This window comes from Dermacentor albipictus, chromosome 9 (genome assembly GCF_038994185.2).
Source record: "Dermacentor albipictus isolate Rhodes 1998 colony chromosome 9, USDA_Dalb.pri_finalv2, whole genome shotgun sequence".
NCBI classification, from domain to species: domain Eukaryota; kingdom Metazoa; phylum Arthropoda; class Arachnida; order Ixodida; family Ixodidae; genus Dermacentor; species Dermacentor albipictus.
The window spans coordinates 117,588,121-117,610,862 of record NC_091829.1 but is presented as its reverse complement, the minus strand read 5'-3'; the positions used below and the strand labels follow the sequence as shown (position 1 = coordinate 117,610,862).

Here is a 22,742-nt window from a genome sequence, read left to right as displayed (position 1 = left end):
AAAAGAAAAGCTCGCGGAAAATATCCACGTGCGCAACCTCATCATAGTAGCAGGTGGCCTAAATGACGTCCTAAACAGGAAAGAGCCAGGACTAGCCCAGCGTTTCGCGAAGGGGGTGGATGACTTGCGCGTGCTATCCCCTCCGGTGGAGATCGTGGTGTGCACGGTGCCGGAGGTGCCTGTGCGTGACAGTCACGTACAGAGAGCCGTAGTGGATGTTAATGAGGCAATATGCAAAATGAGCCGAGAGAAAGGCTTCGAGGTTGTTGAAGTAAAGAGGGAAGTGAGAAGTTGTGGTGGTTTTAAGCGAGACGAGATCCACTTCAATTACAGGCTGGCACGAGAAGTGGGCTGGCAACTTGGCGGTCACGCTCTTGCTTTTTAGGGGGCCCGCGGGCGCTCAGGAGGTCAGAGTAGATAGTAATGAAGAAGGTCCCCTAGGGGAACATCAGAAGAGCATCGCCGTCCATAACAGAAAATGGAAGAAAGCAAGAAAAGCAGCTCGCCTAGCAATAGGCTACATAAAAATGCAGTGCGGCAAAAGAAAGGAGAAGTGCGCAGAGATTGAGGAGCAGTTACACAGAGAACAAATAGGGGTGTATGTGGTTACAGAAATGCACCTTAGAGACTCAGAAAAGCCGCCAGTTATTGAGAATTAGGTTTGGGAAGGGTGCAACAGAACTAAGTCGGAAAGAAAGGGAGGGGGAGTCGGGACGCTCATCCATCAGGGAGCCAAATGGAAAAGAGTAAATTCACAGTGTCAAGAGGATCTTTGGTTATCAGGTACAATGAGTGGGAAATAAACTTAGCTGGGCGTTACGTATTTGTGGACCGGAAAAAATTGCACAGAGAAGAATAAAGAGTTAGTGGAATGCATAAGCGCTCATATTAAGAGTTTCGGGAATGGTGCTGCAATTGTCCTATTAGGTGACATGAATGCCCACATACAGTATTTAGATGGCTATACCGACAATAACGGGAAGTCAATGCTGGACTTTTGTGAGCAACATGACCTCGTGATAGTGAATACAGGGCCTAAGTGTGAAGGACAGATCACGTGGGAAGTGGGAAACCGGCAATCGACCATTGATGACTGTCTGATGACGGAAGGAATTCATGATAAGTTGCGAGAAATGGTCATCGATGAGGAAGGGTTTAGCAACATAGGGGGTGACCATGAACGCATCATTTTGATAATGCAATATGTAGTTGGGAAACAGAGCAAGGAGAGCAAAATGGCCAGTCAAAATTTGAACGCTGAACAAACAGCAAATATAGTCACTAGAGTTGAGAAAGAACTTGGCAAATGGCCAACTAAAGAGTGGGAATATGGAGAGCTTCTAAGTGTAATAACGATGGAAATACGGAAAGAGAAATAACAGCTTAGTTGGAAAGGAAAAAAGAAACCGAAAAGCTGGTGGAACAAGGAGATACGAGAAGCGATCGCCGAACCACAGAAAGCATCTCGACAGCACAGGCAGGCAAAGAAGGCGCAGTTGCCGCCGGATGAAGTAACTAGTGAATGGGAAATATATCGGGAGAAAAAGTGTATGGTTTAAAAACTGTTGCAAGCAAAATTAAAGGTGAAAGTGAACGTTGATTGTTAGAAATACGTGAGAAAAAGGAGGCCGCACTTGTAGAATATTTTGGAACCACATAAAATTATTAGGCAGGAAGTCAACAACAATTCAACAACATATCTTAGACGAAGATGAAAACAGATTGGAAAAAGAAGCGGCAATAATTTAGATCCGGAAAGTAACGGCCTAATCTTCCCAAGGCAATAATGAGGTTGTATTTGAAGAAAAAAAAAGAGCATGAAAGAAAGCCAAGTGGAAAAGGAGCTGGTATTGACAAATTTCAGCTGGAAGAAAGCGGAAGAAAATTCCTAAGCGCACAGCCACAGGGCTAGACGAGGCTCCCGTTAGGCTGATTAATGAACTCGAACCAAAAAGTAAAGAAGCTCTGGTGAAAGCAGTGGAAACATATTTAAAACATAGACGAATACCGGACAGTTGGCGCCAAGGTAGAATGAATTTAATTTATAAAGGTAAGGGGGAGAAAGACAGAATTCACTCGTATAGACCGTTGAACATAACATCGGGAATATACAGGCTAGCAATGCAGGCACTCAAATTAAAGCTTCAAGCATGCGCAGAGAATAATGGCATTTTGGCAGAGCTTCGGAATGGCTTCAGAATGGGTAGGCGTTTGGATGATAACTTGTTTGTTCTTACTCAGTGTATTGAAATATCGAAAGCAGTAAGCAGACCGTTGTATGTCGCCTTTATAGACATTACAGGAGCCTACGACAACGTAAAATGTGGGATAATATGGAAGGGGAAGGCTTAGCTAACGATTGTCTACAGCGTTTGAGAGAGATTTACCTAGAAAATGCCGTTTGCGTTGAATTGGAAGGGATGAGGAGCGATGAGTAAGTTCATATCAACAAGGGACTGAGGCAGGGGCGCCCTCCTTTATCCACGCTGCTGTTTATGATGTACATGGTGAGGATGGAGAGGGCGCTAGAAGGAAGTAATGTCGGGTTTAATCTCTCATACAAACAGGCGGGTGCAGTAATAGAGCAGCAACTCCCAGGTTTATTTTACACTGTAAACGAAAATAAACCCACCTGGGAGTTTTTAAGAGGTGATGTGCCCTAAAACCTCCCCTCTCAAATATTTACTCCGATGTATGGGAGCAAAACAGCGCCATCCCCTCGTTTCACTCCGCTGGCTAGCTGCGGGAGTATTAAGGCGACATGACGCGATTTTACTCCGCTTAAAAATCTTGTTCTCCCGTGAAACTCCGACAGGGAGTTTTAAAAAACTCCCCTCCGCCGATACAGGTTGGTCACGTGGCGCTTCCCATGAGGCTGTGCGCTTCGCCAGCGACCGGGCGCGTTCGGCGGAGCGGGCAGTGCTCATGGCTGACGGTTTGTTTACGTCTGTGAAGTGTCGTTCCGTGACAGCGTTTCGTCAATTTGTTTCCCGTATTTCCTTCCAGAAAGTGTTATAGGCATGCCTGAAGCTCGCTGTTTCTCAGCTTCAAGTACATTAGCTGTGATCGCTTTGCTGACAACGATGATTGCAAGAACCACGTTTTCAAGTGCGGAAAAAGGCTTAGGTATACGCGGACGACATTGTGTTGCTAGCTAACAAGCAAAGTGATTTGCAACATCTGGCTAATATCTGTGGACAGGAAGGCAACAATTTAGGTTTGAAATTCAGTGTTAGAAAATCAGGTGTTATGGTATTCAATGAAAACAGTGAACAGGCAGTGGAGCTGCAGGGCCAAGAAATACCTCCGGTAACAGAATATAAATGCCTGGGTATATGGATAAACGAAGGCAATGGATATATAGAAACACAGGAAAAAACCATAACAGTAAAGGGGAAGACAAATGTAGCCATGATGAAGCACAGAGCGCTATGGGGATACAATATAGTCAAGTGTTCGACGAAAACTCGTCTGGCGAGGAAACATAATGTTGACAAAAAACGTGCACTCGCCAAGAATGAAATAAATAGGTAGGTACGAGGTCCTCCGAGGTATGTGGAAAGGTGTTGTGGTTCCAGGACTTACTTTTGGATATGCGGTTGTTTGCTATAAATCTGGGGTACAATCAGGACTCGACGGGAACCAAAGGTCAGTAGGTCGCCTCGCGTTGGGCGCTCACGGGAATACTACAAATGAAGCTGTGCAGGGTGATATGGGCTGGACTAGTTTTGAAATGAGGGAAGCTCGCAGTAAAATTGAGTATGAAGAACGACTGAAGAATATGGAAAAAAAAGTAAATGGGCTGGGAGAGTGTTGAAGTATCCGTACAGAAAAACATTAATTCACAGTGGAGAAAAAGAACAAGAAAGCTTACCAGCAAGTATGCGGCTTGTAGGGTGGGTAACACAGCAACAAAGAACGTGAAGCGGAAATTTATAGAGGCTGAAATTATCTCATGGGTTGCGGCAATGGAAAAGAAACCTGCCATGAGTAACTACTTAAGAGGAAAAAACGAAATCAGGAATGAAGCAATTTATGCTAACTCAAAGGGAAGTGCATTACTTTTCTAAGCGAGATCGGGATGCCTTAGAACACGCACTTATAAAGCGATATATAAAAAGGAAGAAGAAGCGTGTGCTTGCTGCGGTGAAACTAGGGAAACGATGGAGCATATTTTATTATAATGTGAAGATATCTGCCGAGCGGTCGGTTTAGGCACCACTGCGCTCCTTGAAGCCCTTGGGTTCAGGTAGAGGAGTGGGAAAGTAAACATGTCCCCAGTAGAATTTAGTAAGAGGCGATTGGGCGATTGGTGCAAGAAAAGTAGGGAAACGACAAAAGACGGAGACGTACAAAAGCACAGTTCGCAATAGGGGATCAGAAAATTTGGGCGTGGTAGTTCATAGTGTTTTTTGTTTCTTTTTTCATTGTTTAACCTAGGTAGGATATTAGGCAGTAGAGTAGCCAGAGCTTGGTGGCGCAACCCACCGGTGCGGTCCTAAGGGGACGCTCATAACATCCCTCCATCCATCCATCCATTGCTCCGGCTCCCGCTGCGTGGAGTATATCACTTTTGTCGGCGCCTGTACATTTCAGTTTCAGGCTAATTGCCCATTATTCGCACAAAAAGCCCGTCTCCAGATTTCTCATTTCCCTTAATAATCACTTCTCTCCACCTCGCGGGTTTCCACAGAACTATTACGTTAAACTCTCGCCTTTGCTTCGAGTTGCTGACAAATTCGACTTATACTAGAGCGGCTGCCCTGTAAAGGTGGGGTCCCGAGTTGGAATGCCGGACGAGGGCGAAATGTTTGTCAACTGCGAGGCTTTTCTTTCGAGTAATCTGTATGGGTTTCCTTTGTAGTCATTGGTACGACTGGGTGGATGCCTCATGTCCCTTAATTAATCTAAAATGGTATAATTACATTTTGTCAGAGGTAATCCCGACTGATCAGCTAAGTATGAAGTCAAGGGTCTGATGAAACCCCGTCTGGTCGGAATGGTACATGACGAAAATTACATGGCGCCGACCAACAAAGGAAAGGTGGAATGACGTTTCGGCTCCCCCAAGGGAGCCTTGTTCACAATGAGCTCATTTTGAACAAGGCACCCATGGGCTAGCCGAAACGTCATTTTGTCTTTCCTTTTTGGTCAGTGCTATCTAGTTTTTTTCATTAGCTAAGTATAAGCGCTTCCAAAAATAGTCGCAAGGCCATGGTATTGGTATTTGTCTTGACTTACGTAGATAAATCGTTTGTCTTGGAAGTGCGAATCGCTAGGTAACAAGTTAGGTTTACTTATAATAAAATTTAGATACATATATATCACGGTTAGGTCGTATTACAACGTTCTAGGGCGTTGTTAGAAACATGTAATAATTTTTTATGACGTTCTTTTTTTATGGGGTTCTTTTTAGCAGGCTCTGATTAAGCCCGAGAAATAAATTAAAGATGACGTCGCTCAGCGCTTGCGCATCGGCATGCCAGCGCTCTGAATAGTGCTAAAGAAAAAAAAAAGAAACTCGCATAAGTCACGTAGACTGAACAATGGAACGTCCAAGAAATTGCGTAGGCACCATATAAATCAGCAGATAAAGAAAAGCTTCCAGAATATATGTATGTATAGTCCTATACCCTTACAAAAATGACTTTAGACTGTCTATAGAAAGTCTATAGACTTCTTATAGACGACCTTTCCTTTCTATAGATTTAAACTTTTGTTGATACAAAGTCTGTAGACTGTCTATAGACGAAAGTCGATAAAGTTTCTATTTCTTTTCGTCTATGCGCAGTCTATAGACGGTCTATAGAAAAAAGTCGATAAGGTGTTTGCTCTTTTTTGCCTACTTCCCCTCTATGGACTACCTATAGACGAAAGTCGATACAGCTTCCATCTATTTTTGTCCATACTTTGTCTATAGACTTTCTATAGACGAAAGTCGATAAGGTTTCTATTTCTTTTGTTTACTCGCAGTCTATAGACAGTTTATAGAAAAAAGTCGATAAGGAGTTTGTTTCTTTATTGTATCCTTCCCCTCTATAGACTACCTATAGACGAAAGTGGATTACGGTCTCTATCTATTTTTGTCCATACTTTGTCTATAAAATTAAATTAAATTATGGGGTTTTACGAGCCAAAACCACTTTCTGATTATGAGGCACGCCGTAGTGGAGGATTCCGGAAATTTCGACCACCTGGGGTTCTTTAACGTGCACCTAAATCTAAGTACACCGGTGTTTTCGCATTTCGCCCCCATCGAAATGCGGCCGCCGTGGCCGGGATTCGATCCCGCGACCTCGTGCTCAGCAGCCTAACACCATAGGCACTGAGCAACCACGGCGGGTATACTTTGTCTATAGACTTTCTATAGACGAAAGTCGATAAGGTTTCTATTTCTTTTTGTCTACTCGCAGTCTATAGACAGTCTATAGAAAAAAGTCGATAAGGTGTTTTTTTTGTATCCTTCCCCTCTATGGACTACCTATAGACGAAAGTGGGTACCGTCTCTATCTATTTTTGTCCATACTTTGTCTACAGACTTTCTAAAGACGAAAGTCGATAAGGTTTCTATTTGTTTTCGTCTACTCGTTGATTATGGACGGTCTATAGAAAAAAGTCGATAAGGTGTTTGTTTCTTTTCTGTCTACTTCCCCTCTATGGACTACCTATAGACGAAAGTGGGTACATATCTCTGTCTATTTTGGTCCATATACTCTGTCTATAGACTTTCTATAGACGAAAGTCAATAAGGTTTTTATTTCTTTTTGTCTACGCGCAGTCTATAGACGGTCTATAGAAAAAAATCCGTAAAGTGTTTGTTTCTTTTTTGTCTGCTTCCCCTCTATATGGACTACCTATAGACGAAAGCCGATACAGACTCTATTTATTTTTGTCCATACTCTGTCTATAGACTCTCTATATTAGACAGTTAATAATAATAGTCGGCTAAGGTTTCTATTTCTTTTTCTCTCCAGGTGTATTGAATGTCTATATAAGAAAGTCGTTAATATGTAATGCCGAGTTCTCATACTCCCCGCCCTCTGCGAAGGCGATGATATGGCACTGGTTCATGCGCGACCGGCACCGCGTGCAACCCCGGCGCGGCGGGCAAACCGTGCAGACTGCTAGTCGTCATTCGGTGCAGCTGCACCGAACGAGGATCGCGGCGGAACAGGCAATGTCCGAGTCACAAAGGTCTTCCAGGCACCCGAAGGCCCTCAACCTGGCTGCTTCCCGGACGTACACTTCGCGAGACCAGCTGGTGAAGGTCAGATGGTGATGATGTGGCAAAGGTGGTGAATAAGTCGCGAAAGCCGGCAGACCAGGTGGTGAATTCACCACCTGGTCTGCCTCTGAGTTGTCGTAGTATTGCGTGTCTATAGATTAACAATAGACAAACATCGTTAATCTGGGCCCAACCCGTGTTCGCTGTAACCAAGCGCAGGTACCGGTGGATAATACGTAGCTGCGTTTGATATAAGCCACTGAAGTTGTATACTGCCGAGATTGCTGTAGAGCCTATTTGTAGACATTAGTATACACATAGTGTATACCTCCGCATTTGTTGACCACATGATATGATCTACGTAGTCGGTCTCGGCAATCCCAAGACAGTCTTCACAGTTGTCGCATCACTTTTGCGGCAGTAGAATAAAGAAAGCAAAACGCCGATCCAATTGTTATAATAGTTGTTATGAATGCCAGCTTCAGCTACAAGTGGATTCCAAACAGGCATCGAGCTAACAGAAAGGACACTCGTAATGTTTGTAGCTGACAACGCGGACTTTGTGAATGTGCGATGAACCGATGTCGCGCATGTGGTGTTCGCGTTGTGTGTCGTCCGATTCTCGGATACTTTTCACATTTTCTTCATACCTCGGCTGCGTCACAAACATAGGGCGGTTTTTTGTTGACTGATATCCTGCACTATAAACCCATCAAAGTTTCTCATTCACTTAAATTAGGTGCCAAATCATCAGAGCCCACCCAGTATTTCGCCGGCGGTATGCCTGGGCAGCCACGCATATGAGTACCTCAATGCTGTACTGATTGCTTTGACCTATCACCGGAACAGAAAATTAGCACTAACATACGTGCGGGCATCACATTTGGTGGTACGCTGGAAGATATGCTACAAGTACGCTGTATTACTAATCGACGCTGGCAATAGTGCGTCTGAAACGTTTGAAGGGCCCTGTAATGGCTTTTACAAACAGCGCATTCAAGTTAGCGTTCCAGTCTCATACGATAGCCCACAGCGTTTGTCATACAACCTGCCAGCGGATTTCCTTCGTCCACGAAAAAAGATGAATAATGGTGATAAAGATGAATAAGCCACCCGTTCCGGCGCGCATGGCGCGCAGAGAGAGAGCGAAAAAAAAATGAAGGAGGAAAAGGCGCTCACACTCCTCCGAGCGCGCGCGTCCTCGCGCGCGGAGCTCGTGCGCATGTTCGGAGATCTTGCGCATGCGCGGCGGTGCGCCATCTCAACGAGCGCGCCGGGCACGTGAACGGTTGTACCGGTGTGCGGTGTCCGCCTGAACGTTGGTGTCTGTGTATGCGTGTCATCTTTGTGGCATCACACGTCAACTACACTGAACGGTAAGCTTTAGCAAAGATGTTTTGTGTCAATAGCTCATGATTATGTAGCGCGAAGCGGCTGCATGTAGCGCAGGCGACTCGGGTATAGTGTCGGTTTGTCGTTGACATGGTTTCATAACGCGCTCTTGTTCTCGCTTCTACTATACGGAATGTTTCACGGCGAGCGATCGCTCGGGCTTGTTGATTTTCGCATAATAGTTTGGGTGCGTAAAGAAGGAAGCTACACCATGTTTTAACTTGATATTGAGCTACCACTAAGCGGATTGTGTATGTTGGGCAGCCAGTGTGGTAGATCTCATTTCGTGGCGCTTGATCCGGCCGCGATGAATGCTGCGCCGCATGTGTAGTGAAATTCTCGTGACACGCTTTACGTATATATCTCGAAATTGTGTTAGCATCAAGAATGTTCTGACAGACACGTATAGTTAAATAACTGCTAACGTACTCGGATGAAAGGCCGTGTTTGCGGGGCATGCATCAGCAGTGTGTGCACTGCCGTTTTCGCATTGCTTTTAAGGTACCAGTATGTTTAAGGTTTCTGGCAACCAATCTAAATAATTTTGGGAAGTTACCGCAAGCAAAACACGAGACTTGAAGAAATGTCAAGCGAAAATCTCTAGATTCACCCAATCTATTTATATGCAACCACAAACGCTTTTGGAGCATGAAACCTGCGATAAGCTCAGTCACTCGCAGCTTCGCAACTTAGCCGAAAAAATTGGAGCACAATAAATCAGTCGCTCCGGGAAGCACCTTTACACGTTTCAGACTGAAGGCATTGCGTTTGACGGTAGTTGGAAGATTTGTTTTTTGTCTCTCTTTTAAACAGTTTAGCAGCAGAAGTTATCTTTCGAGCTATATGAAAAGCGTTAAGCGCCTTTCGATGCTTCGGGGTTATGCAGTTTACGTGCTCTTAATCTCTAGGCAGCTGCTGGCGCAGATTCGCATTGTGCCAGTCGTGCACGGTATGAAGCCCTTGTCGTGCGCAATAAGTGTTCCGGTTTTCATTACTGTTGCATGTAGTGCCGTCGTCTTGGACAGACTGCATACTATATGCGCTGTACAAAAGAAAAAAGAGCCAGGTTATCAATTTGGTGGTCTTTTCTTAGTAGATAACGCACAGATTATTCAAATAATTCAGTGGACATTGCATTTGTTCTACCCTTATTAACACACCTAAGATATCGTAACATGTTTTAGTTGATAAGTGACCTGATCAGTACGCCCCCATTCATGCGCATTCTACTGAAAGTGTGGCAAATGTATTCATCTCGAAGTATGAGAAAAGAGACAATGCAGACTGTTCTAAGCGGAAATAAATTGCAAATGTTAACGTGATTGTTCAAAACTGCAGTCAGTATGCTGAGCATGTTCGATCGGCACGGGCACATTGCATTAACACCTGAAAAATGTGCACAGTCCAGCAGGGTATCTTTGTTTCAACAATTATTATTATAGGAATCGTTTGGGATTCTCACATTTCTTTCATTTTTATGAGTACACTGTGTGTCACATGAACCTGTCTTGAAACGAAACGTACCGTTGCTAACACCGGCGACAATTATGGTTGTCTAACTGCTTATCATACTATAATATAACGAAACATCATAATGGTACTGAATAATATTGCCATGTAGTCTTTAGTCATAGGTAAACAAAGTTAACTAGAGGCATAAGTGGTGAGAGCAAATTATATAGAAAACTACTATTGAACCGTAAAAATAACTCATTGTATAGTTTTCCCTCACATTGTTGCATTTGTTTTACGCGTGTCTCTGTGTCTTCCGTGCTGTACTCGTGTGGCCATCAATTACGAACTTGCCGAAGCCCTTGTCAGCTTTATTACACAAGGGATTCAAGTCAGTTGCATCTAATACTACATGTTAAGTGACTGACGTGTTATTCGTTTTATCTAAATATTATGGCCTGGCACTACTTGGCAAGCATTAAACCATAGTATTTTTTATTGCACTTAAGCTGCAGGTGTCATAGATTGCCAGAAAATTTTCATGAAAACAGCCAGGAAAGGCTTGGAAAAAGATCGGGAAACTTTAAATTGGCCATATAGGTATGCTGTCTTGTTACATGTCAAAGTTTCCAGAAAGTCTCTGTATTAAATATATTTTTAAAACGTTTCACTTCATAAAAATTGAAGGAAATTGGTTCTATTTATTGAAAAAAAAAGAAAGTCAAGCAGACTGACAAGGCATTTCTTACTCAATATGTTTTTTTTTTGCGTTAACTAAACGTCCTGAACCTCGATAGCCTAGAAAAAATTTTCATCTTTCAAAGCACCTTAAATAATTTACTGTGATAGAATTCATTCGAACTATACTATCAGTTCTGTTTCCTAGGAGGTGCATATCTGTCGTGCCATGACACAAAGTGCTCGTGTGGTATTTCGGGTGCTCATGTGGTATACCTAACTTGGAAACCTGTTAGCATGCCCAAGAGGCCTCATTACCTGCAAGAAATTAAGGTACCATATCAATACAATCAACCCATCTGCCATCTGTTGAAGTTATGGCCAATGACCCATTCATTTAAAAGTATGAGAAATACATTTGAATGTGTACTAAGCAAAATAAATTACAATCTTAGGCATGATACTGGGAATATTCCAGTCACGTCTTCTGAAAACATCCCTCTGCACGGGCATACTTAACTACCAGCCAAAAATCTGTACAGACAGCCCAACTGGGTAACGTTTCCGCAATAAATATAGGGACCATTTGGGATAAGTACATTAATGCATCATATATGAACTTGTCATAAAAGGGAACATACTGTTGCTGACACGAGCAGCAGTTGTGACAGTTTAATTGTTCACCATACCATGCAATAGAACATTGCATAAAGGTACTGATTTGTATTGACAAGCAGCCATTAGTCATAGTTAAACCGCATTAAGTATTGACTTAGATGGTTTGAGTAAATATATTCAGCTGCTTAATGAACATACAAAGAATACACATCTGTTATTTTTGCCTCATATTGCTGCATGTACTTATTTGCAGCATACACCTGCAGCACCTTTGGGACTAATGACACAAAGGTCAAGGCCAGCCTGGCGACCATGCTTGCCAAGGAGTACTGTAAATATTTAATCTGTTTTCATAATAGCATAAGAAAAGAATTTAAGGAATTCATGTATTATATCGAGCAATAAAAACGGTTAATGCATTGCCGGTGCATTTGTTTTATTTTTTACACTGCATGATTCAGCACTATATAAATTCTTTCTATTTATGCAACATATATGAAAGTACAGCTGGTTCAGGAGCTTTATTAATCTACTAACGGTAATGCATAAGTGCAGATGAAAAGGAACAGGTGTACATGCATAATATCTGCATTCCATGCATTTCCATGCATTTCATATCTATAAAATGAAATGAAATACATTCAAAACGTTTTGCTACCGCATGTAATGAAAAATGTAAACTAACTTGTAGATAGCCGCTATGGAGTTATGGCCTTATACACTCTTTCTAGACTTGTCTATAAAATGTCTGTGTCTATAGAGTGTCTATAAATTAATGAAAATGCATGTTTGTTGGCAAGTGTATGCAGAATGTCATAGAAAAAAGTGTATTGGATTATAAAGTTCTGTTTTTGTAGACTGAAGTCTATAGAATGTCTATAGTATATATACATTTGTCTGTAGACATTCCATAGACTTCAGTCTACAAAAGTAGAACTGTAAGCCTATACACTTGCCCATAGACATTATGCAGACAACTGTCTACAAACATGAATTTTAATTAATCCATAGACACTCTAGACTCAGACTTTTTATAGACTAGTCCATAAAAAGTGTATGGCCATAAGTCTATAGACGGTCTATAGACAGTCTATAGGCTTAGACTTCTTATAGACTAGTCTATAAAAAGTGTACGGCCATAAGTCTATCGAAAGTCTATAGACAATCTATAGACTCAGACTTTTTATAGACTAGTCTATAAAAAGTGTATGGCCATAAGTCTACAGACAGTCTATAGAAAGTGTATAGACAGTCTACAGACTCAGACGTTTTATAGACTAGTCTATAAAAAGTGTGCGGCCATAAGTCTATAGACAGTCTATAGACTAGTCTAAAGAAATGTCTATAGACAGTCTATAAACTCAGACTTTTTATAGACCAGTCTATAAAAAGTGTGCGGCCATAAATCTATAGACTGTCTATAGACCAGTCTAAAGAAATGTCTATAGACAGTCTATAGACTTCATAGACAAATGTCTATGGACTGTCTATGGACTTTCTATAAAAATTTTTGTAAGGGTAGCCCCTGGGGCGAAGCGTGCGCAAGAAGCTAGTGGTAGTGTTCAAGCAGGTATCAATCAATGAAACGGGCTGGTGATGAGCTAGCGGGTATATTTACTTGTATGCCCAGTTGGGCCTATAGTGCTTCGCAAATGCAACAAAGATGAATACCTGTGAACAGCACAGGAAGATAAAGCTTGCAGATTGAAACTGAAGCCTTGCATCATACAACGATGGGGAGTACCCTTTGACGGGAACGCTAACAAGTGGCCAGTTGATTCCAATCATTAATCGTAAAAAAAATGAACGCACAAATGTAACCATGAGAGAACTTGCTTTTCAACCTTTTTACACGTGATTGTTACTGTGTGTAAGGGCTCATCATGCACAAATTCTTAATATTACCATTTTCGTAAGTAACAGTGGAACAGTACATTTTATTCGCAACAATGTCCTTTGCTGAGCAGATTTTCAACCAATTTCCAATAACTGTTGGTTATTCCAGAAATAAGAATTTAATTACGCATGACAAAGCATGAAGCACGATTCTGTATGGATTCAAGCTTTTTGATTAGCGTATTATATCTTTCAAATGAAGCGACAAGGCTTTTCTCACTAAGAGGGCTTCAGTCAGGAACCGTTTGATATTGAAGTAGTGCGGCGTCAAGGCAATGCTGGCTGCCTGGTTGCGAAGAGCGGCGTTTCAGAAATCAGGCTTCAACATTTTTTAAACAGTAACGGCTTGCTAGAATGGGGGGTCATAAGCGAAGTTTTCTTTAAGTTTGATTTTGTATTGCTACGAAGGTGCTTTAACTTCACTTTAATTTCTACCCTCCTTTGCCGCTCAACTCTGTACACTTAGGGTGCGATCTTGTACGCGTTCCAAAATAGAACGGAGGCGGTCCGTTCCACCGAGCCGCACACGCTTGGTCAGTTTGAACGGTGACGAACGCCATGACGTCAATTGTGAAGTGATATCTGCTGTCAATCATTCCGTGGTGCCTGCTATCGGACGAACGCAACGGAACGGACCGCCAATTTCGCGACGGAAAGAACGGACCGCCTCCGTTCGAGTTTGGAACGCGTACAAGATCGCACCCTTAATGTACGTTTTGACCCCATTTTGCCCCACTTACTTTTATCCACCTCCTGCTGCATTCGATGCTTCTTCACTTCCCTGTGGCTGACTTCTTCAATTTTCGGTTGCCGATTCTCTTCTTTATCTCTTGATCTGCTTGTCGATTAGGGAACATGCCAAATGGAACATACCAATTTTGGGGGATTGGTCAACTACATCAGCAGTGCCGGGCAAATTTGCAACAACTGTTAGGTTCGAGTGGGGAACGCTTCAGCTTCGCTTTTAAGAGTAGAACTGGATAGCATTCAACGACCCCCGACTGCTTCTCGTGCTTCGCGGCCACTGCAGCTTATGCAAGCGCAACGTTTACCGGGAAACGCTGACGGCGAACGTTACGCATAAAGGGGGCAAGCTTTTTGTTTGAAACGCTGCCTCTTGCGTGGGTCGATCTCTTCGAACTTTTAATATTTCAATCTCAGCAGAGCTAGCGTAAACGATAGGCGCTGTCAGCGTTTTTTCCAATTCCATTTGCTTATGGGCTGCCGTTCTCAATATTACGAGGAATAACTTTGTACAGAATGAAACACAAGGTGTGAGCAACTTTGGTGGTAGATGAGTGGGTGGGTATGCGTGCTCCGAAATATGGGACCCTACCAGTAAAACTATTGCGATGCGTTTTTATGCCAATTTCATGACGTCAAATTTACATAACCACCTACGCAAGCATGGGGCGGTAACCCGCGGCGCTGCCTGCACAGCCCAATCAAACACCCTCCTGTGTATAGGAGGTAACTTTTGTTTGCTTGCGAAACGAATAGCATTGCCTACAGTGAGCGGTTTAAGCTTTATTAACATCGTCGAGCCGCCACGAATGTGACGTTAATTTGACCGCAGCTGCGCCGTAGCCTTGGCAACGCATCTCGTAGCCCACCCAGTTTTTCGAACCACACACACACACACACACACACATAATATATATATATATATATATATATATATATATATATATATATATATATATATATATATCGTTCACGTGTATCTCACATTCCGTTGATAAAATACTCTGACGGAGAGGTGAAAAAGGTCTGCAGTTTCTTTGGGGGGCTCAGAAAAGCACGCACAGTAATTTGAAGCAAGTTGAACATGCAACATATTTATCTTCGAGTTAGAAGGGAAACAGTGTGTAAGATGATGACAAGGAAAGGACGACAGCTGATTCTCAAGGCATAGGCTATGCATACCTTTAGAAATAATTGTTAATTCGCTACCTCCTTCTCCTTAACAATATAATAAAGTTTGTCCTGTGTATACATTTAAATATACTGTGCATGTGCGTGGTGTTTACAGTGGAAACTTAAAGAAAAAGAAATGTTGAAATTAGAAAATATGGATGAGGTAGCCGCCACTGGTGGCTTCCAATGCGCTTGTGCTCTGATTGTCAGGATCTGCAGAAATAAAGCGCAAGTATGAATTAAAAGCCGTGCACGTCCGCCCCAAGAATGATGCAGTAAGCTTTTAGCCTCAATAAAATTACAAGGGAAAAGGTAGAGACCACTCAAAAGAAACCTCAAATGATGTGGGTGACAGAACTGTGGAAATGACACTTTAGGGGGGGAACGGGTGCCTTGGGCATCACTGGGCAGGGGCTGAGAATGTCGTGAAAATGCCGGTGCGTCGTTATTGCAACTTCGGCATCCTACCCTCGTGATGCCGTCATAGTCACGCTCTCGTTTCGGCATCGTCATCGCTTCAGTATCGCCTGCCCACTATGGCCATGCCGTTGTCATCCTACCATCTTCGTCGATCCATCGACGTTATCCTTGTTGGTCATTTATCGTAATCATGCTCTCGACATTCGATGGTGATTCTACCGCCGTGGCCATGCCAAAGTCATCATTGCATCGCTGTCACAAAGACGCTACGTGCAACCGTCGTCACGCCATCGTCTTCATGCCGTCTTGGTCACACCGTCGTCGTCGTTGCCGCTTCTTCATCCGGTTGCTATCGTACCGTCGTCGTCACGCCATCGGAGTGTTAGAGTCGTCGTCATCTCATTGTCTTAGTCACCACGTTGTTGTTGTTATGCAGTCGTCATGGTTTATTTATCGACATGTCATTGTCGTCATAGCGTCGTCGACAAACGCCTTTGTTATTCCATCAATACCCTTCCTGCGTCATTCCATGGTTACTGCGTCTGCGTCGTACAGTCGCCGTCATGCCTCCATGCTCATGGCCGACCTAGACAAGCAAGTACCGTAGCTAAGAGGGACGATGTCAGAGTATGTGGTATTTAGCTGAATCAGCGAGTCTCAGAATTACCACTACACGTGCTGATTAACGGGCATTGAGCAATACGGTCTTCGTGCGATGATTAGGGCATTCTATCTATCTATCTATCTATCTATCTATCTATCTATCTATCTATCTATCTATCTATCTATCTATCTATCTATCTATCTATCTATCTATCTATCTATCTATCTATCTATCTATCTATCTATCTATCTATCTATCTATCTATCTATCTATCTATCTATCTATCTATCTATCTATCTATCTATCTATCTATCTATCTATCTATCTATCTATCTATCTATCTATCTATCTATCTATCTATCTATCTATCTATCTATCTATCTATCTATCTATCTATCTATCGCTGACGTGGGTCACTGTAAATGAGGGACTGGGTAATAATAATAATAATATTAGGGGTTTTACGTGCCAAAACCACTTTCTGATTATAGGCACGCCGTAGTGGAGGACTCCGGAAATTTTGACCACCTGGGGTTCTTTAACGTGCACCTAAATCTAAGCACACGGGTGTTTTCACATTTCGCCTCCATCGAAATGCGGCCGCCGTGGCCGGGATCCGATCCCGCGACCTCGTGCTCAGCAATCCAACACCATAGCCACTGAGCAACCACGGCGGGTGGGACTGGGTAAGTGCCGCTCTTGAAAGAAATTCTTTGACGCCGGCTTAGAGTACGGGGTATGTGCAACATGGTCTGTGCTGGTCTCAACCTGTGTGATGCCAACGTTGGTCGTTGGCCACGTTCCTGTAAATGTGTGCCGCTCTGCAGCGAACAACTTTGACGCCAATTTAGGTAACTAAGTCTATTAAGGCATAAGAAGAGAAAGGAAACCTGAGAGCACGTACCAGTTACGGCGCATCATTTCAGACTTGTTCTTCATTAAACAAATACTTTTTGAACCTGATGAACCAGCCTCTAAATTATGACCTTATGTATCTAAACGAGTACTAATAATAGCCTTGTTCGGCCGCATTATTAGGTCCTATACGCGATTATCTGTCACATGACTGTTCGTGGTGTTTTTTTTCATTCGTATTTGTAATATACGTAACGCTTGAAGTTATTTGTATATGAAGCTATATTGACACTTGCATACCATTACTACTCGGAAGTAACATTCCTCCCTGTCGTTCGCTGTGTTTCGCGCAGTGTGGCTTTTTTGCTGGTGTTGCCCGAGACGGCTGTACTGTGCGTATAAAAAATGCTAAATAAATACATAGAAAGCTTCGTTTCAAAATGCTGTATTACGCACATATCTATAATGTTGCTCGTAGGCCTATACGTTAATTTTGAAATATACTACATAAAAACAAGAACGCTTCGGTAATGTCTTATTAGTTTGGCTTTGCTTCTAGTTGTCAGCTTGATTCTGCACGACGTTGTCCTTACGTTATAGGACTGGGCGACTTCTCCCTCGGTGCTTATTTCCAGCTCCCCGGAAACACGGCCAACAGCAAGGTGCTTCGTCGGTTTGGCTGCTCCGCCTCTTCAGGCACAACTCTCATTCGCGTGGGAGGCAGACGGGACAAGAAAGGGAGAGCGCGCCCAAGGGGGGTGGCAGGGCTTCAGCCTCCGGGGATAGCGTATGTGTGAGCGGCGGCGAACATCGATTAATCGCGGCGCACTTGTTATAAACGGCGACGGAGCTCATATCGAAGGTTGACCTCTGCACAATGGAGGTTCCCTTGGGCCCAGGAGAAGTTATCAGGAACACCCTTTTTTTACTCTAACTTCTCCATATTTTCTTGCCTTTCTCGTATGACGTGAACTTGCGTGATGCACGTTTGTTTTCTTTCTTTCTCTCTTCTATTCACTATATCTCTCTCATTCTCGTTCTTAAAAAAGTAAAGCTCGGTGAGTTTGCTTTCCAGAAAGCCTCGCTATTGGTTGGCATTTCGAAGTCGATATCGATTTTATAGCTATCGATGTCGGTGCCTTTCGGAGATTTCTTTTTTTAACAACGCTAAAACTGACAAGAACGATGTAGAACATCACAAACTGTGCGCATATGCTTTTACTTCTTCGGATAGCGAAAAAATATATTTTTTTGGGCGTATATGTGCGAACAGTACATACGAGAAATTTATTTAACTGGGCTATATGCATTTTTTGTGAACTGTAACCATTGCTGCATTGTTATACAGGGTGTCCCACATCACTTTTGCCAAACCTTAAACATATACATATTTATTTATTTATTTTTTATTTATTTATACATACTGCAGCCTCGGTGAGGCTATTGCAGGAGTGGGCAGTGAAGAAAAAACAAGGAAAGCAAGAAAACGAGATACAGGCACAAAAAATATGAATATCAAGTATAGGTAATTGTTTTCAAAAATTCTTGAATAGGTAAAGAGCGGATGCTTCCAGGCAGTGAATTGCAGAGTTCAATGGCCTATGGAAAGAAGCTGTGCTTGAACATCTCCGTTCGGCAAAAGAAAGGGACAAGGTTGAGATTATGCCAACTCCTAGTGATAGAAGGTGGACTAAAGTTCAAATAATTATTTACTGTGACAAGGCGCTCAAAATGAATCAGTGTGTGTAAAAATTTCATGCATTCTAAGCGGCGGCGAGATGAAAGAACTATAAGACCTGTAGCTAATGGGAAGAAGGGAAAAAATCTCGGCTATAGTCGGCTAAATGCCACGTACCAGGACAGAACCAAGGTAATGTTGTATGTCGTCGCTTGGAGATACTCAAATTATTTTTCTTCATTTGACCTAATTGCATAATTTCTCCCAATTAATTATTCAACTTCTCAAATATTATAGTAAGATAAAAAAAAGTGTCAATGAGAAAATTGTAGAGCGACATGAATAACTCCCGATACAGCATTCTGCTGCTCAATGCGTGCCACATAGAAGTGTTTTTCCATGTGAGATAGAAGCCTGTGAATATACGCAAAGTTCCTCGAGCGGCCCGTCGCGCAGCAATTTACGTTACAGTAGCCGCCAAAAGAAAACCACCGGTGCAGATTCTTCAGAAGGAAGTAGCGTTTCACTTTCTTCAGCTATCGTCGCAGCACCGTTTTCATCAACTGCAAAGTAAGATTACTCCCAGTTGCGGAAATGTGTTCGGTGGAGTTCAAGTGCGACTCATTCCAGTTTAAGAAAGTTATTATTCTTCGCGTTCGATCCTGAACAATCCTCAGTGGCAACGTATTACCCCCGTAGGAAGGCGCTAAGTTTCTTGTCTTGAAAAGTGAATACGACCTGCGACCCAAACTTAATTAGCATATTGTTCCTGGCGCATGGCATGAAGCACACGAACAGAGAAAAAAAAGAGAGAGGCAGAGAAGTACATACTACCAACGGTTTATTTGGAGACAGATTCAAAGTAAATTTTTATTAGACGTGTATTAGATGTACAAACAAGCTTCGCTTGCATAGTTTTGTGCAAGCTGAAATTGTAGGCGAGAGGAGAGATCAGGCTACGAGACAATTATTAGAAGCGCTTTCTATCAGAAAGAAAAGGGGACTCGTGTTTGTGGCATATCTGTTACGTTGTTTTATTCGGGCATGTGCTTCTTCGAGAGACAAATATTGTGATTCTCTGTTCTTACGTCACGCATTCTCTACACTGCGCGTGCGTGGAAGTAGTCTTCATTTTCGTCTCTGTCTGCTAAAAGTTGGCAGTCACTTTAGCCTACGCGAAGAAAAGGCGAAGGCACCGAAGGCCTGCGCGCTCACGAGACATTCATTACATTGCTTGAAACGTTTATTCGAATGCGTTGTTGCTTTTTAATACTTTTTTCTCCAAACGAAGTCTGTGGGTTGGCGTGCCTTACCTCTACATTAATTACCTGAATAATGATTAACTTCGCCCTAATTAACAGGAAAGCTCGTGGTATGGCCTTCCACCAAAGGCTGTAGGTTCGAGCGCTTTAATTTACTCTGCCTTACTTAACAGCAAAGGTAGTGGGTTCGGAACTCAAACTTCACAATGTCAGTTTGCATCCAACTTGCAGATATGGCCGGTTCCTCCATATCTGCATGTTGTGTCGCGGGTTCGAGTGCCTTAATTACACAAAAGCTCGTGGCTTGGAATCCTACCAATGTCCGTGTATTTGGGTAGCTTAATTCAGCGTGTCATAATTATCTGTGTCTTCACTTCGCGCTAAATAACAGCAAATGTAGTGGGTTCGGTATTCGAGCTTCACGATGTCGATTGGAATCCAACTTAGAGATATGGCCGCTTCGCCCATATCTTCAACTTAATTCGTTCATTGAACAGACAACCTGCTTAATGAATCCGGAATTAAGTGCACTCAACAAAGCTTTATTTAATTGCGCAGCTTACTACATGTTGGCACGCACGCACGCACGCACGCACGCACACACGCACGCACGCACGCACGCACGCACACACACACACACAAACACACACACACAGTGTTGTTCCAATCATCATCATCATCACAATCATCATCATCAACCTCGTTACGCCCATTGCAGGGCAAAGGCCTCTCCCATACTTCTCCAACTACCCCGGTCATGTAGTAATTGTGGTCATGTTGTCCCTGCAAGCTTCTTAATCTCATCCGCCCACCTCACTTTCTGCCATCCCTTGTTACGCTTCCCTTCCCTTGGGGTCCAGTTGGTAACCCTTAATGACCATCGTTTATCTTGCCTCCTCATTACATGTCCTGCCCATGCCCATTTCGTTTTCTTGATTTCAAGCTAATATGTCATTAACTCGAGTTTGTTCTCTCACCGAATCTGCTCTTTTCTTATCCCTTAACATTACACCTATCATTCTTCTTTACATAGCTCGTTGCGTCGTCCTCAACTTAAGTAGAACCCTTTTCGTAAGCCTCCAGGTTTCTGCCCCGTACATGAGTACTGGTAAGACACAGCTGCTATACATTTTTCTCCTGAAGGATAATGGTAACCTACTGTTCATGATCTGCGAATGCCTGCCAAACGCACCCCAGCCCACTCTTATTCTTCTGATTATTTCAGTCTCATGACCCGGATCCACGGTCACTACCTGCCCTAAGTCGATGTATTCCCTTGCCACTTCCAGTGCCTTGCTACCTATTGTAAACTGCACCTATCGCTACGAAACGCTACCTATTGTACTTATCGTTCCAATCACATGCCTTTAAACAGTGTTCAAAATGATGAGCATCCGTGGCAACACACACCATCAACCTGTATTTCATAGAATCCAAGACTCGCCTGAGCATTACAGGTTGAATTGCAGCACATGCAGCAATGATCCTTGCTTTGAGGTTTTCTTGCTTTAGTCTGATCCTTGCTTTGAAGACACAGGCACTTTTTTGACAGCGAGTTTCAGTTTCAAGGAGACTGCCAAGCGCAACTAGCTGTTCGCGGAGCTCTCACATGAACTCTGCTGTTTAATATACGGTCGTTGGAATAGGTAGTGTCGAAAACGGGTCCCAAAGTACTCATTTGCTGTAGCCACTTATTGTTGATAATTGTTAAGTTAATTAGCATAACTTCGATAATTGTGCAGGTAAGGGTGAAAATTGCTCTGTATCTAGAAGCCTCCGATCCGTACACTTTATTGGTAAACGTAACGTTACCCTGATTTATATTTTTTAATTGAAGAAATTTGCTGCAGCTGAAAAAAAAAACACTCTGTATAGAGTGTTTCCAATTTAACATTAGCCAAGCTGTCCACAGGAATGGGTATTTAAGAAATTGAGGTGCAAAATACAATTATAAGACGCGACGTTAAGTTCTCAGAAGTCTGACGACGGAGCACCGAGAGCCTTAAGGTGGTATCTTGCACCATGTTTTTAAAATAAGTGTTTTTTAAATAACATGGCTAGCGTTAGTTCGTACCCTCTGTATAGGCATACCCGAATACTTTGTCCCAATCAAATTGTCCCTTTGCCCAATTGCTCACAAAGTTAAAATGAGGGAGAATAAAAACTAAAAGCAGCAAGAACCACCCAATATTCGTTTGAGTGAAACCAAGATAAATTAGGAGCGCGGACAACTCTCTGCGCATTCAAGTTAGGCCACTTCTTCGCCATACAGTTCGAGTGTGATCCTGTGTTGAGTATGCCTATGTATGTACAGGCGCCGACAAAAGTGGTATACTCCACGTAGCGGGAGCCGGAGCAGCGGCACACCGCATCGCGACGCCGTCTACAGGCGGCATCTGGGATCGAGACAGTCAATGGCGGATGCCTGCAGATAATAAAGGGCACCCATTGGCTGTCTCGATCCCAGATGCTGCCTGTAGATGGCATTGCCATGCAGTTTGCCATTGCTCCGGCTCCCTCTGCGTGGAGTATACCACTTTTGTCGGTGCCTGTACGTGCCCTTTTTACAAAACTTTAGTTGGAAGTCAGCGCTTGTGTCAGCTCGACCATTCTTTCCGTCCTTCATCCACTCTTGCACTGCTTTTTCTGTAATGTATTACAAATTAAGCCGGCCAGACACATTGTTTCAATATATGTCTTTATAGTGCCCGAACTCTTCTCTCAGACTTCGTCCTCCATCTAGAC

At 43.0% G+C, this 22,742-nt stretch overlaps 1 protein-coding gene across 1 annotated transcript in view; it reads right to left on the bottom strand.

Annotated features, from left to right (window-relative positions):
- The window catches only part of LOC135911230 (protein O-mannosyl-transferase TMTC1-like), a 151,277-nt gene extending 137,259 nt beyond the window's left edge, over positions 1–14,018 (bottom strand). Inside the window, exon 1 of the mRNA XM_070525289.1 lies at positions 14,002–14,018. The gene's annotated coding sequence lies outside the window, so the exon portion shown is untranslated. The remainder of the gene's footprint in view (positions 1–14,001) is intronic.
- Between the last annotated feature and the right edge of the window lie 8,724 nt (positions 14,019–22,742).